We start from the raw sequence: 16716 nt of genomic DNA on the forward strand, positions 1-16716 counted from the left end.
CAGAATCTGTCACAATCTGTGAAAATTTAAAAACGGAGCACTGTGAGGTCAGATGTAGGACATAACTGCAACTTGTGTGGTGACTATGATCGGTGGCAGACTTGTTTGGGTTAATTCAGAGTTAGATGCCCCTTTTCCATAAAATGGAGCTGACTGTACCCAAGGAAGGTATTTTCCCTTTCATTAAACCTTTCTGAAAATATTCCTGGATATTTCACAGATACACTCAGGAGCATCATTTTATAATTAATCTATGGTTTAGTTTACAAAGAAGATTTGTTACTAAACTTAAATTCATAGAATAAAACAGAAAACTATATGGACATGCAAATTTCAAAAAATTTAGGAAAGAAACGAAAAATATGTCTTTCTATTTTTTGCATTCTTATTAATTCATTGTGAATCTCATACCTTATATCATAATTACATTCATCCCTCTCCCCAACTCCCACAATTTCATATACACACATGAGTCTTCATCTTTTTAATCCCTCCAGTTTTATTACTGCTGTCTATATAGTTTTGGAATATAGCCATTCACTATAAGCATGTTAGACAACCAAGCATGCATGCCCTTAAATAAAGCAAATGCTCCTTCACTCTGGATCAATCAATTGCTTACATCCTTTATGTTAGAGGTAGGACTTTGTGCCCAAATCTCCCTTCTACACTGGGATTTTGTCAGGCCTGAGCTTGTGCAGCCAGTGCAAATTAATATGTGAAACTGCCTGTTCTTTTCTGAAAATATGTGCTCCTTGTAGTCCTAAACTCTTCTATCTCTATCTCTAACATTCTTCCTACTTCCAATTCCAAATTGATTCCTAAGCCTTAGAAAGAGTTGGATGAGATATAATTATTCCTTATAAAGTTGAGCCTCTATATCTCTCATTTTATGATCCTTGTCCATATGTTGTTCCCACTGTTGACTATTTTATTAGTTCTACTATTTTTTAATTGATTTGGTAAAAAAACATTATGGTAACTTAAGTTATTTTGTCTTATGGTTCCAGATGAAAAGAGTCCATGGTAAGAATATTTTGACTTATTTTCTTTATGTAACCAGTTAAGAGTCCTTATTTGTCTTATTGTTTTAGGTAAAATTTCATTTACTATTCTTAAAAAGAATAAGGACAGTGGACATCTTTATCTTGCTCTTAATTTTAATGGAAATGCTTTGAAATAGTCTCCATTTGATATGATTTTGAGTATGGGCCTGTTTTATATTGTGTTCATTATATAGAGATACAGATCCTCTATCTGAAGATCCTATAGCACTGTCATCAGAATTGTCACAGGCCATTTCTACATCTAATGTGATGATCATGTGGTTAATTATGCAATAGATTACATTTATTGGTTTACATCTGTAGAACTATACTGTATCTATGGCAGGAAGCCTACTCAATCATGATGGACAATCTTTATAATGTCTTTACATATTTATTAAAGGTAGACTCTGAAGAAGATAACAGGAGATGCAAAAACTTCCATGCTCATAGACTGATAGAATTATAGTGAAAATGGCCACTCCACAAGAAGCAATCTACATATCCAGTGCAGTTTAAACAAAAAAAAAACAATGAAATTTATAGCAGAAATTAAAATTCTGGCTTACCTTTGACATGGGGAAAGAAAAACCCAAGTAATCCCTACTAATTAAAAAAAAAAACAAAACTAACAAAAATGAAACTGATGGGTGGTGCTACCACCTCGGATTTCAGGTCGCACTCCAAAAAAATAGTAATAAAAACAAGATGGTACTGGAATAGCAAGAGGCATATGAATCAGTGAGCTACAGTTAAGGACGCTCATATAAGACTACATTCCCACTGTCACCTTCAGTTTATTAAAGGGAGGCTGAAAGAGAGGCTTTGATGCAGGTGCTGGAGAATGAAATTATGAAATTTGGGTTGTAAATCTTGGCTGTTACTGGCTGAGCCCACTATCATTACTCTAGCCCCAGGACCTAGATTTTGACCAAGAAACCAACATTACACATTGGAGAGATGGCAGCTCTTCAACAAATGTTGTTAATCAAACTGGATAGCTATGTGCAAAAGAAACTATATGCTTATTTCTCAACCTGCACAAAACTCAACTCTAGATGGACCAGGGACCTTAAATTAAATTTAGAACGCTGAACTTGACAGAGGAGAAGGTAAGAAACACACTTCAACTTATAAACATTAAAAAGGTCCTCCAGAGAGCAAGCATTAAAACTGACAACTGATTAATGAAATTTAACAAAGCTTAAAAGCATCTTATAAAAATGGACAGAATGAAAAATTGAAGCATGGAAGTAAATGGAGTTCCCAAAAGAGAAACAAGTTAACAAAAGAAATAATTTTTAAGATATTCATATCCAGAGCAATTAGGGAAATACAAATTAAAATACAATACTTTTCGATGGAAGAAAATACAGTAAGAATTAAAGTCGTCTTTTAAACATAATACTAGATTTTGATAAAATACAGTAAGAATTAAAATAATCTTTTAAACATGGCACTAGATTTTGATAAAAAAAATAACCACAGAACCTCTTAATGAATGTGAAAATATTGAGTATTTCTTACCAAATGGTGATAAGGAAAGTTTTCCATTCCCACAACTGCTACTAAGGTTCTAGTCATAGAACTCCAAAATAAACAATCAAAAAAGTATAAAACAGTCAGATTCGAGAGACACAATGTTCAGGCTCTTGTAAATTGAGAGCTACATTTTTGGGGGTGAAAAAAATATGCTGTAGCTAATAGGTCCTGTTCTTTGTATAACAGAGATCAAAGTGTAAAAAGAATCTCGTATCTATAAAGCAACATGAATAAAAATTATAAAATTTTCTGAAACTGTTGAATTATTGTGTTTGTTGCAAGGATCTCTTACAAATAAGCACTCTGACACCAGTGAAGGAACAAGACAAAGTCACAGGTGGACATAGAACAGAAGTGCTCCTGAAAAACTTTGGTCCTCAGTATAGTTTGCATTCTCATTCCATACTCTAGAACCACAAGTTTGCGTTAGTAAGCGTGCAAGTGTGATTTCTCAGAAGGATACTTTAAAGTCTGCTTTTTATTTCTCAAAAGCATGTGTTATAGTTGACAGGTATAAATTTTGGGATCTAATTATTGAAGAACACAACTTTTTGTTTTAGCTATTTCTCAAGGCCCTTCTGATCCTAAGGTAGCAAGATAAAACCATGTTTTGTAAATAAGCAGTATGAGTAGTACTTTAAATAATCCACTAAACAAACAAATAAATAAATAAATAGTTCAATGTGTATTAATTATCATTTCTGCCTTATTCCACCCATGTTGATATCTTGGTCCACATCTTATAGTGATTGGCTAATAAGGACACAAAATTTCATCAGTGGCTTAGTATTAATGAATTCACAGATGAATAAATTATTCAGATACAGAGCATATTAGAAAAAAGTAGGTGAAAATTGAGTGTCTTTGAATGGTATATCTTTTCCCCAGATTCCTTTTCTGAAGAAACTTTGCTCCATGATGTTAGAATTCACCCCTGTACTAAAATCATAAAGCCAGTTGACCATGGGTCTCTCTGATTGCTTGCCATATCAATCTTTATTCCATTCAGTTTTTACTGTTGCTATTTTGTCACTGTGGTGGAAAGATAAATAGTTGGGGCTGGAGAGTTAGCTTACTGTTAGAGCACTAGCCTAGCAAGATCAAAGCCCTTGGTATGGGCCTCCTTACTGACTTATCATAAAAACTCTCAGCCCTTAGGAAGAAAATCCCTTCTTCTCATGAAAGTATTCTTTGAACTCTTTCAGCCACCATCAGAGTTGAAAAAAAATATACCAAATACTTTCTTACTATGATTTGGGGCATCAAGTGAATGTCTGTTTACCACATACATTTATATTTTTTACTGAAAGCCTTTGAATGTGAAACAAGGTAAGCAAAAAAAAATTACAGTAGATAGATCTGAAAGGAAGAAGTAAAATCTATGTGTCCTGTCAACACAAGTATCTCCATAGCAAAATGCTAAGGGATTTACAAAGGGGACAGCAGAATTAACAAGCAAGTTTAGCATGATTGGAACATTAAATAGTGGCATATAGAGTCTATTACTGTAACTAGCCAAACTATAGATCACATTTTTATAAGATTTTAATCATATTGTCATAGTACACAGCCATTTAGGAAAATATATGATAAATGTACACTAGCTTTTAGCGACGAGTAACTGCTTAGAGAGGAGAAGATGCTCTGTGAGAAAGCCTCTTTGTGCCACTAGCTTTTAGAGACAACACAAGAAGACTCAATACATTAGTAAGATATTTATCTTGTAATATGATACTATAATTGAAATATAAGCAAAAATAAAATATAAATGATAGCATATATAAATTAAATCTACATGAACAAAATGATATTGAAACATATACATGTCTAAGATGACAGCATTAGCTCTGCTAATTAGGCTGTTTTACAAAAACAAAAAACAAGCTACACCTAGGATCCAAATGTAATTAGTCTGTATTTGTGTTTTAAAAACTTATACTGAAACACTCAGTGTTCATAAGCTTAGGATTGTCTTCTTTACCGTAAAAAGGCAAAATCATGTCATTTCTACATAAGTAGTTTAGCTTGTGAAAGAGTAAGTACTTGCTGCTGTCTTTTTGGAGAAAAAAACTTTGCCAACAGTTTGGGTAGCATTTTGTAATTAAAACAACACTGGAAAAAAGCACATGAGAGCATGGTCAAAGTATGTGCACTGTATTCAAATAGACTCTGTGTTCTGAGCACATAACTCTGCTTCAGAACCCAAACCTTTGCATCACATGAAGCACTCTGCTCCAACAGACACGCCACCTTCCTCGCAACTTCTGAGGCTTGCTCAGAGTATCACAGCCAGAGGAACACAAGGTTCCGTGTATTTGGGCAGAAAGAAGCAAACACAATTTACTTTTCTTTTAGTATAAGATGTAAAACATTGCTTTCATGCACATATCAAGGCTAGAATTTCACTGTGTCACCAGCCCTGCTGCATAAGGAAAAAAAAAAAAAACAGTCTGTTAAATATAGACCATGATAAAACGCAGAGCTCCACTTCACTCATTAACAAAAGTACACATATTTTTACAGAAAACTGTATCATTACTGCAAACACATTAGCAGTCAAGGGTAAGTGCCTAAACTACCAGCAAATACAGAGGTAAACAAAAAGGGAGGTAGAAAATGATGCTACAAGGAAAATGGAATACATCCATTTATGTAAACAAAACACAGGTGTGTCCACACCAGTTTGACTTTCTCATCAGGACCACGCATCACTCTTTGGTATCCTCAGCCGAGTGTGCAACCTTGAGAGTTAAGGGGATCAAATCATGTCTAGCATTCTTGTAGTGGGGCACATGTACCCTGACTCATAGAGGATCTTCCTCTCTCTGAGCAGTTGTTTGTCTCGAGGCAGAAACTTTAAAAACCTGTGTGCACATACTGTGTTGTCTCACATTTAAGCAATTATCTTCCCAAGTTCCCATTTCTTTTGCCATTCGAGAAAACATTACTTTCTTAACTATGTCTGCTTTATTGCTTAAGCATAGTACTGTTCTGTTGTGACATTAAACAAACACTGAATTGAAGAAAAAAAAAACTTCCTTAGAAATAACTACACTAATATGTCAAAACTGAGAAGGACAACTTGAAGAACACAGAGGAAATAAACTTTTAAACTTCTTGGATGATCACAGAAATACAGCAAAGTATGTGGAAGAAATAAAAATTAGAGTACCTTTATATTGAGAAAACAGAAGACAAGAAAGGCCAAATGGCTGTTAGTTTACCATGTTGTGCTTACAATGATTGGTGGAGGAGGGCCTTCTGTATTTGCATTGCTTTAATTGGTTGAATAGAAAAAACTGCCTTGGCCTTTTAATAGGGCAGTCCTTAGGTGGGCAGAGTAGACAGAACAGAATGCTGGGGAGAAGGGAAGTGTGGCAGACTCCATATATCTCTGGCCTGAGAAGGACTTACGTTAGAATGTTTCCTGGTAAGCCACGACCTCATGGTGATATACAGATTATTAGAAATGGGTTAAATCAAGATGTGAGAGTTAGCCAATAAAGGGCTAGAGCTTATGGGCCAAGAAGTAATTTAATTAATTCAATTTCTGTGTGGTTATATCTGGGGTTAAGCTAGCCAGGCAGTGGGGCGCCGCCTGCTCCTCCTCATACAACAAATGGTAAGTCAAGGAAATGTACAGCATGACAAGTGTAATAGTAATATTAGAGAACATGAAAACAAAAGAAAGTGAAGCAAAGATCACCTGATTCTAGAAAACAAAAGCAAGTAACAAGTGCTTTATTATATATTTTTTGTGTTTTGATATTTTAAAATATATCATATACCAATCCCCTCTTCTCCTTTGAACCCTCCCTCCACACCCTTGCTTTTCTTCAAATTTATGATCACTTATTCTTTAATTTTTGTTACATATGAGTGCCAAAATAATGCTTCAAAAATGATGAAACCTATGGTCATGTAAACAGGGAAAGGAAAATGTTCAAACAACCTCAAACCTATACAAAGAACCACATAAAACTGGGGAATGCTAAAACAAGAATGGTCTGCCCCAGAGAAGAGCCTTACACATCACTAACCAATACTACATTCTTTCTGAGACAGAGTATTACCATGTAATTCAGTCTCTCCTGGAATATACAAAACTGAAGTGGCCTCTGGAATGATGAGATTACAAGAGTGTATGGCAATATTATGCCTAAATAAAACATTTTCTGAATTGTATATTGATATGCAACAATATCCATTAAGTTTTAAAATTTTATTTATGCTTTACAAATAATTCCACTTTTGAGGAAAGCAAATAGGTGAATAAGATTGTGGCATTATCTATGTAGATAAAAACTAAAAACAGTTGATGTTCAGGTTGGTTTTATGTCAACTTGAAACAAGTTATAGTCATCTGAAAGAAGATAATCTCAATTGAGAAAATCCATAAAAACAGCTGAGTCACGCCTGTAGGGCATTTCTTAATATATGACTTAATATATGTGGAAGTGTCTAGCCCATTGTGGGTGGTTTAACACTGGATTGGTAGTCCTGGATTCTGTAAGGAAGCAGACTGTACAAGCCATGAAGAGCAAGCCAATAAGCAGCAACCCTCCATGACTTCTGCATCAGGTCCTGCCTCTAATATCCTACCCTATATGAGTTCCTGCCTGGCTTTTCTTAATAGTCTGTGATACAAAATACACAAGCCAAGTAAACCCTTCCTCCCACATTGTTTTTGATCATGGTGTTTCACCACAGAAATAGTAACCCTAAATAACACAGTTGATTATTAATTACAGCTTAAATTTATGATGAAATATATTAAGTGACACATATGTAACTATTAGTAACAATTAATTAAGCCCCATATCTATCAAAGAGAAGAATCCACTTAGGTCAAAGAAAACATATATTCTACCTTAGGGAGAATGAAGATTATTATATAAGCTTATATTCCACTGTGGTTTGAAAATCGATAAAACAGGGAAGGTGTCTGCAGGTTGATTCTAATCAGAAACAGATAGATCTTGTGGGCACAGTGAATGCATGGGTTTGAAAACAGAGCCATAGATATATCTAAATTAGGCTAGTTTTTTTTCTCTTCTTCACATTTTTATGATTGTTTCTTCTGCCCAACAATCCCTCACCAGATGCTGACTCCAAAATTTCTAAAATTCCATATCCAGGGCCATGTCAGAATTGATTTTCATAGTCCATAGTCACAGTGTCTCTCATGATGTCCAGGCTTTGCCTTTACTTAAAATTTGACAATTTTTTTAGAGATTATTTGGGAATTCACACTGTGCGCTGATCACATTGGATACCCATTCCTGCAGGTCCACCATCTCACCCTGTGTTCTCCTACAAAAAAGAGGGGGAAGTATGTACCTTCAATATGTGTTGCCCATAGACTCATTGGAGCATAATCAAACTTTGTGTCAGTCTCCTTAAGGATAAGAGAGTAATTCTCCACACTCTTGACAGAAGCCTCAACTATGAAGAGTTAAACTTTAGTATCTCTTACCACATTTTATTTCCTTTTTAAAATTTATTTATTAATAATTTTTACATCCTCCCATTTCCCTCCAACACCTCCTTCCCCCTCCCCCTCCATCTCCAGTCCTAAGAGCAGTCAGGGTTTCCTGCCCTGTGGGAAGTGCAAGATCCTCCCCCTTCCATCCAGGTCTAGAAAGGTGAATATCCAAATAGACTAGTCTCCCACAAGGCCAGTCCATGTAGTAGAATCAAAACTCAGTGCCATTGTTCTTGGCTTCTCAGTCAGCGCTCATTGTCAGCCACATTCAGAAAGTCCAGTTTGATCACATGCTCCATCAGTCCCAGTCCAGCTGGCCTTGGTGAGCTCCCATTAGATCAGTCCCATTGTCTCAGTGGGTGGAGGCATCCATCGCAGTCCTGACTTCCTTGCTCATGTTTTCCATCCTTCTCTTCATTTGGACCTTGGGAGCTCAGTCTAGTTCTTCGATGTGGGTGTCTGTCTCTATCTTCATCCATCCCCTGATGAAGGTTCGATGGTGATATGCAAGATATTCATCAGTGTGGCTATAGGATAAGGCCAGTACAGGCACCCTCTCTTCTGCTGCACAAGGAACTAGTTGAGGAAATCTCCTTGGACACCTGGGAACCTCTCTAGGGCCAAGACTCTAGCCAACCATATTATGGCTCCCTTGGTTAGGATAACTTCTTCCCTGCTCCCATATCCACCCTTCCTCCATCTCAATCATCCCATTCCCTCAAGCTCTCCCCAATCTGCCCCTTCTCCCTTCTCTCTCCCCCTCTTCCCTTCCCCGCAATCCACACCCACCCCCGTGCTCCCAACTTTTGCCCGGTGTTCTTCTCAACTTCCAATATCAAGGGGGATAACTATATGTTTTTCTTTGGGTTCACCTTCTTATTTAGCTTCTCTAGGATCATGAACTATAGACTCTATGTCCTTGGTTTATGGCAAGAATCTGCATATGAGTGAATACAAACCATATTCTTCTTTTTGAGTCTGGGTTATCTCATTCAGTAAAGTGTTTTCTATTTCTCTCCATTTGCATGCAAAGTCCAAGATATCATTTTTTTTCCGCTGAGTAGAACTCTAAAGTATATATGTGCCACACCTTCTTTATTCATTCTTCTATTAAGATACTTAATAGCACACCTGAAAGCTCTAGGAAAAAAAGCAAACTCAACCAGGAGGAATAGAAGACTGGAAATAATCAAACTGAAGGCTGAAATCAACAAAATAGAAACACAGAAAAAAATCCAAAGAATCAATGAAAAAAAAACCTAGTTCTTGGGAAAAAATCAACAAGATTGACAAACCCCTATCCAAACTAATCAAACGGCAGAGAGAGAACATGGAAATTATTAAGATCAGAAATGAAAGGTGGGACAAAACCACAGACACAGAGGAAATTCAGAGAATCATTAGATCTTACTACAAAAGCCTGTATGGCACAAAATTGGAAAATGTAAAAGAAATGAACAATTTTTTAGATAAGTACCATATACCAAAGTTAAATCAAGACCAGGAGAACAATTTTAAAAGACCTGTAAGTAGCAAAGAATTAGAAGCTGTTATCAAAAACCACCCTACCCAAAAAAAGCCCAGAACCAGATGGTTTTAATGCAGAATTCTACCAGAACTTCCAAGAAGTGCTAATACCTATACTCCTTAATGTATTTCACAAAATAGAAACAGAAGAGTCATTGCCAAACTCCTTTTATGAAGCTACAGTTACCCTGATACCAAAATCACACAAAGACTCAAGCAAGAAAGAAAATTACAGGCCAATCTCACTCATGAACATCGACGCAAAAATTCTCAATAAAATACTGGCAAACCAAATCCAAGAACATATTTGAAAAATTATCCATTCTGATCAAGTAGGCTTCATCCCAGAGGTGCAGGGCTGGTTCAACATATGCAAATCTATCAATGTAATCCATTATGTAAATAAAGTGAAAGAAAAAAATATAATCATTTCATTAAATTCTGAAAAGGCATTTGATAAAATTCAATACCCCTTGATAATAAAGGTCTTGGAGAGATTAAGGATACAAGGTTCATACCTAAATATAATAAAAACTATATACAGTAAGCTGACAGATAACATCAAATTAAATGGAGAGAAACTGAAAGCCATCCCACTAAAATCGGGAACAATACAAGGCTGTCCACTCTCTCCATACCTCTTCAATATAGTGCTTGAAGTTCTACCAATAACAATAGACAACATAAGGAGATCAAGGGGATTCGAATTGGAAAGGATGAAGTTAAACTTTCATTATTTGCAGATGATATGATAGTATTCATAAGAGACCCCAAAAAATCTACCAAAGAACTCCTACAGCTGATAAACACCTTTAGTAATGTGTCAGGATACAAGATCAACTCCAAAAATCAGTTGCCCTCCTATACACAAAGGATAAAAAAGCAGAGAGGGAAATCAGAGAAGCATCACTTTTCACAATAGCCACAAATAGCATAAAATATCTTGGGATAACTCTAACCAATGAAGTGAAAGATCTATTTGACAAGAACTTTAAGCCTTTGAAGAAAGAAATTGAAGAGGATACCAGAAAATGGAAGGATCTCCCATGCTCTTGGATAGGTATGATCAACATAGTAAAAATGGCAATTCTACCTAAAGCAATCTATAGATTCAATGCAATCCCCATCAAAATACCAACAAAATTCTTCACAGATCGTGAAAGAACAATAATCACTTTATATGAAAAAAAAAAAAAACAACTCAGGATAGCTAAAACAATCCTACACAATAAAAGTACTTCTGGAGGCATTACCATCCCTCACTTCAAGCTCTATTACAGAGCTACAGTATTGAAAACAACCTGGTATTGGCATAAAAACAGAGATGTTGACCAATGGAATTGAACCGAAGACCCGGATATTAACCCACAAACCTATGAACACCTGATTTTCAACAAAGGAGCTAAAATTATACAAGGAAAAAAGAAAGCATCTTTAACAAATTGTGCTGGCATAACTGGATTTCAATATGTAGAAGAATAAAAATAGATCCATATCTATCACCATGCACAAAACTCAAGTCCAAATGGATTAAAGACCTCAATATAAATCTGACCACTCTGAATTTGATAGAAGAGAAAGTGAAAAGTAGTATGCAACAAATGAGCACAGGAGACCAATTCCTATGTATAACCCCAGTAGCACAGACAATAAGAGCAACGATGAATGAATGGGACCTCCTAAAACTAAGAAGCTTCAGTAATGCAAAGGACACTGTCATTAAGACAAAAAGGCAACCTACTGAATGGGAGAAGATCTTCACTAACCCCGCATCAGACAAAGCTCTGATCTCCAAAATATATAATGAACTCAATAAACTAGACATTAAAACTCGAATTAACCCAATTAAAATGGGGTACTGAACTGAACAGAGAATTCTCAACAGAAGAAATTCAAATGGCCAAAAGACACTTAAGGTCATGCTTAACCTCCTTAGCGATCAGGGAAATGCAAATCAAAACAACTTTGAGATATCATCTTACACCTGTCAGAATGGCTAAAATCAAAAACAGCAATGACAGCCTATGCTGGAGAGGTTGTGGTGTAAGGGGAACACTTATCCATTGTTGGTGGGAATGCAAATTTGTGCAACCACTTTGGAAATCAGTGTGGCAGTTTCTCAGGAAACTGGGAATCAACATACCTCAAGATCCAGCAATTCCACTCTTGGGAATATACCCAAGAGATGCCAAATCATACTACAAAAGCATTTGTAGCACTGTTTGTAATAGCCAGAACCTGGAAACAACCTAGGTGCCCCTCAATAGAAGAATGGATAAAGAAGGTGTGGCACATATATACAATATAGTTCTACTCTGCAGGAAAGAACAATGACATCTTTAATGTTGCTTGCAAATGGATGGAAACAGAAAACACTTTACTGAGTGAGATAACCCAGACCCAAGAAGAGGAATATGGTATGTACTCACTCATAACCGGATTCTAGCCATAAACCAAGGACATAGAGTCTATAGTTCATGATCCTAGAGAAGCTAAATAAGAAGGTGAACCCAAAGAAAAACATATAGTTATCCCCCTTGATATTGGAAGTTGATAAGAACGCCGGGCAAAAGTTGGGAGCACGGGGGTGGGTGTGGATTGCGGGGAAGGGGAAAGGGGGAGAGAGAAGGGAGAAGGGGAGGAATGGGGAGAGCTTGTGGGAATGGGATGATTGAGATGGAGGAAGGGTGGATATGGGAGCAGGGAAGAAGTTATCCTAACCAAGGGAGCCATAATATGGTTGGCTAGAGTCTTGGCTTTTGAGGGGTTCCCTGGTATCCAAGGGATTTCCCCAGCTAGGTTCATGGGCAGCAGAGGAGCGGGTTCCTGAACTGGCCTTCTCCCATAGACATACTGATGAATATCTTGCATATCACCATCGATCCTTCATCTGGCGAGGGATGAAGATAATGACAGAGACCCACATTGGAGCACTGGACTGAGCTCCCAAGGTCCAAATGAGGAGCAGAGAGAGAACATGAGCAAGGAAGTCAGGACTGCGAAGGGTGTGTCCACTCACTGAGATGGTGGGTCTGATCTAATAGGAGATCTCCAAGGCCAGCTGGACTGGGACTGATGGATCATGTGATCAAACTGGACTCTCTGAATGTGGTTGTCAATGAGGGCTGAATGAGAAGCCAAGGACAATGGCGCTGGGTTTTGATTCTACTGCATGGACTGGCTTTGTGGGAGCCTGGTTTGTTTGGATGCTCACCTTCCTATACCTGGATGGAGGGGGGAGGACCTTGGACTTCCCATGGGCAGGGGACCATGACTGCTCTTAGGACTGGAGAGGGTGGGGGAGGGGGGATTTGGAGGGAAATGGGAGGTGGGGAGGAGGTGGATATTTTTAATATATAAATAAATAAAATAGAATCTGAAGACCATTGGGAAAATGGTATATCTAAAGAAAAAGAACAAATCATCCAGAAAAAAAATATCCAATGTAAAAGATTCAATTGGCATATTAGTATATCACATCTCAAACAGGCAAAAAAAATATAAATCTCTACAAATGTTTGTTTCTGCTTTTCTTTACAGATACATAATGCAAATGGTTTTTCGGTAGTTCCAGTTCAATTAAAAATTAAAGCTATCTGTAGAATTGGAGTGTGTCTCTCTACTTCTCTAAACCCAAGCCTACTCATTAAAAGGATAATCCAAAGTCTCTGTCTCATGTCAGAAGAGCCACCTCATATTGGACAGAAGCAAATCTAAAAATAGGTATTATTTTATGTTTACTAATCTCATAATTCTTTGACATTATTTTTGACTCTAAAACTTTTGTTAGGTTACAAATATTATCTCAAAAGTTATAAGAAATACATATATGTTTTGTCATGATATTAACACTCATGTAGAATACTAATTCTAGAAAACGGTATTATCTAGCTTCCCGTATGTAATCTCAGGTTTGAGTCTCTATCAGGTAACTTGGAACTAAGTTTTTGTACTCTGGATATACATAGCAAATTATGGTCTTTTTGCATCTTTGTTATCTGCTGTGTATGGCATTTAAAATGGTTAAATTTTCTACAGTGTACTATGACCATCCTTATCAGCAACCTCTGGATTTCCCAAAGGAAGAATGGAGTCTCACAGCAATGATTCCACCTGGACTATAATAATGCGCTAAGCTGACAAACACAACCTAAAGATAGGCTTTTGACTACAAACTGCTCAGAACAATTTCAAGATGGCTATTTGAGAAGATACAGCCTCACACACCACTCTTGGCAGGACTTGAAATAAGTGCTGCACTTTTCCATTATATAGAGTGGACAATAAATGTTACAGCTATTTCTCTCTGGATTTGATGATTACCCCAATTTTTTTCAGCATCCTTTAAAGATGCGATTGACACCAGGCAGAAGGAAGAAAGCTAAAGAACATGATGACCGTATTCCCCATAAATGGGGTAGGAAGTTTATGGTCATTCAATGGGTTATGTATATTTTAGGGGAGGGTTACAAGTTGTTATTGGCAATGGTCAGAAAAAAAGCTGGACAAAGGAGATGAGATTCATCATTCTCATTCAAAAGTAAAAAGGAGAATATCAATATGATGGGATAAATCTACTTTTAAATCAAAAGCAACTACTAGTTTTAAATATTTTATATTGACTTGGATTTTTGTCTAATGTTATAAAATTGAGGTTATTTTTCTGTAACTATATATATATATGTATATATATATATATATATACATATATATATATATTGTAGAAATGATAGGATAAAGAGGTAGATTACTGAATCTGTTTTTAATCCATAAATTTAGCTACTAGTCTTAATTATTTTACATTGATATGGATTTTATATATACTTATACAAATTGAAGTTATTTTTATTAAATCACACTGCACATACATTTCTACCCTTGTTCAAAGTATTGTACCAATATAGCTCACTTAACAATGTAATGCAATTTTAGTACTTGAAAATTATTATTACAAACTATTTAGTATAATAAAGAAATGCAGATAACCATGCATTACAGTTGAAAATATAGTCATGGAATATTTTCAAGTTCAAACAGAGATATATTTTAGCTAGAAAGGTTGTCTCCAAACACTTCAGAAATCTACAAAATATGACACTTGAGTTGTTTTAATAGCACAGGGTTTTTTTTTTAATAACAATAGGACATATCTGCTGCACCTTGCAACACCAATCTACTTCAGAGATGGACATCAAAGAAACTTCGTATGGAGTTAACTTTCTTTTTGGAAAAATTTAGGCAGTGTGCATGAGAATACTTTTCTTGACAGCTGCCAGTATACTGTCCAAGTTGGACAAGCAGGACACAAAAGAAAGTGACTGCTGAACTTTGCCAAGACAAGGTAGGACAGCACTTCAGAAAATCCTGCTTCACAACAAAGTCTGTCAGATATTCAAGGTCTGTAAGTTGAAGATGGATACCCCAAAATTACAGAGAAACCTTTGATGACTGACAAGGTTCCCAGCTGCTTCTGTCATTTCTAACTTTTTTTAGTCACTTTCTTGTCCTCCCTGTTTACTCAGGTAATATTATTTTCTCAGGCCTCTGAATGAGTTGAAAATTAGATAGTTGTAGTTTTCCTTGTTAACAAATTCAGAAAGAAACTTACAAAAAATAAATGGATAATGTGTAGAGACATAATAAGATTGATTTTGATTGGTAATACAAATTACAGTAGAAGGTGAATTAGGTACAACCTTTGGATTCACCATGATAGGATAGATAATGAAGTATTTGCTTTGATTTTGTCAAATTTTAAAGGACTTCACATTAATTTGCTAATAAAATAATAAGATAAAACAAAAAAAGAAAAAAATTGCTAAAGGACTATACATTGTTAATATAATTCTTGACTGTATTTATTATATATAGTTATTGTCCTTTTATATATAGTTATTGTCCATATTTTATATAGTTATTGTCCTTATTGTCTTTTCTATTAATTATAACTTTCTTTATGTTAGACAAAAACTGAGAAATGTTGTAATATTTTATTTGTGTTCTAACAAATAAAGGTAACCTGGAGATCAGAGGATGGAGTTAGTCACTAGCCAGTCATAGAGGTCTGAAGGTCTGTCCAGACAGAGAGGAAGTGATAATGCTAGATGGAGAGATAATCTCAGTTCTTGCATTCTGAGGAGTAGGAAAGATAAGAAGTGACTGTGGATGCTTCTTTGCTTCACATATCTTTCAGATGTACCATGATATCTGACTATGGGTTTTTACTGATAAGACTACTTAGGATCACACTTCAAGAAGGAGTCCAAAATCCAAGTCATGTCAGCAAATCCCAAGCAAGACAATATGATAAGGTAGTGAAACTTGCTTGGTTCCATATCTCATTAGTTTGGAAAATTTTATCTTCCATTCATTCACTCAGCAGTGGTGCCTAGTCTTAAAGGTATCACAGGTTTCCTATAAACTATAAACTTTTAAAATATTAAATTTTAAATTAAGGTATATTTAAGTTTATGAAGTTTATATAACTGATTAATGATAAATAAATCAAAGAAATTAAAGAAACAAATTTCTAGATGACACAAAAATAAAAACGCAGCCAAATCTTTTTGGCACATTTATAAACAGTACTAAGGACATTTATAGATCTAAATGTAAAATTAAAAAATCAGAAAGATCAGACATAAGTAACTCAGTGATGAAACTTAGTAACAGAAAATCAAGTACAAACAGTACCCAAATAAAGTTCATGAGAAGAAATAATAAAAAACAAGAGTAGAATTTAAAGGAATATAAACAAATGCAACCATTTGTTAAGATTAACACTATTAGAGGACCTTTAACATAGTCAATTTAAAAAAAAAAAAGAATGTACCACTTTTTCTCCTACTGGGTTACCTCATCCAATCTTGATCTGAGAGATTGTGCCTAGTCTTAAACCATCTTGTTATTTCATTTTAAATTGATATTCCTGTGAGCAACACTCTTTCCTGGGTGGAGGAACAGTGTATCTGGGGGAGCCTGTAACTGGAGTTTGAACTGAAAGGAATGGAGAGAAGGGAGGCTGTGGTGAGGATAAAGTGTATGAGAGAAGAATAAATACAAAATAAGAAGAAAATATGAGAGAGAGAGAGAGAGAGAGAGAGAGAGAGAGAGAGA

This window comes from Microtus ochrogaster, linkage group LG3 (genome assembly GCF_000317375.1).
Source record: "Microtus ochrogaster isolate Prairie Vole_2 linkage group LG3, MicOch1.0, whole genome shotgun sequence".
Lineage (NCBI taxonomy): Eukaryota > Metazoa > Chordata > Mammalia > Rodentia > Cricetidae > Microtus > Microtus ochrogaster.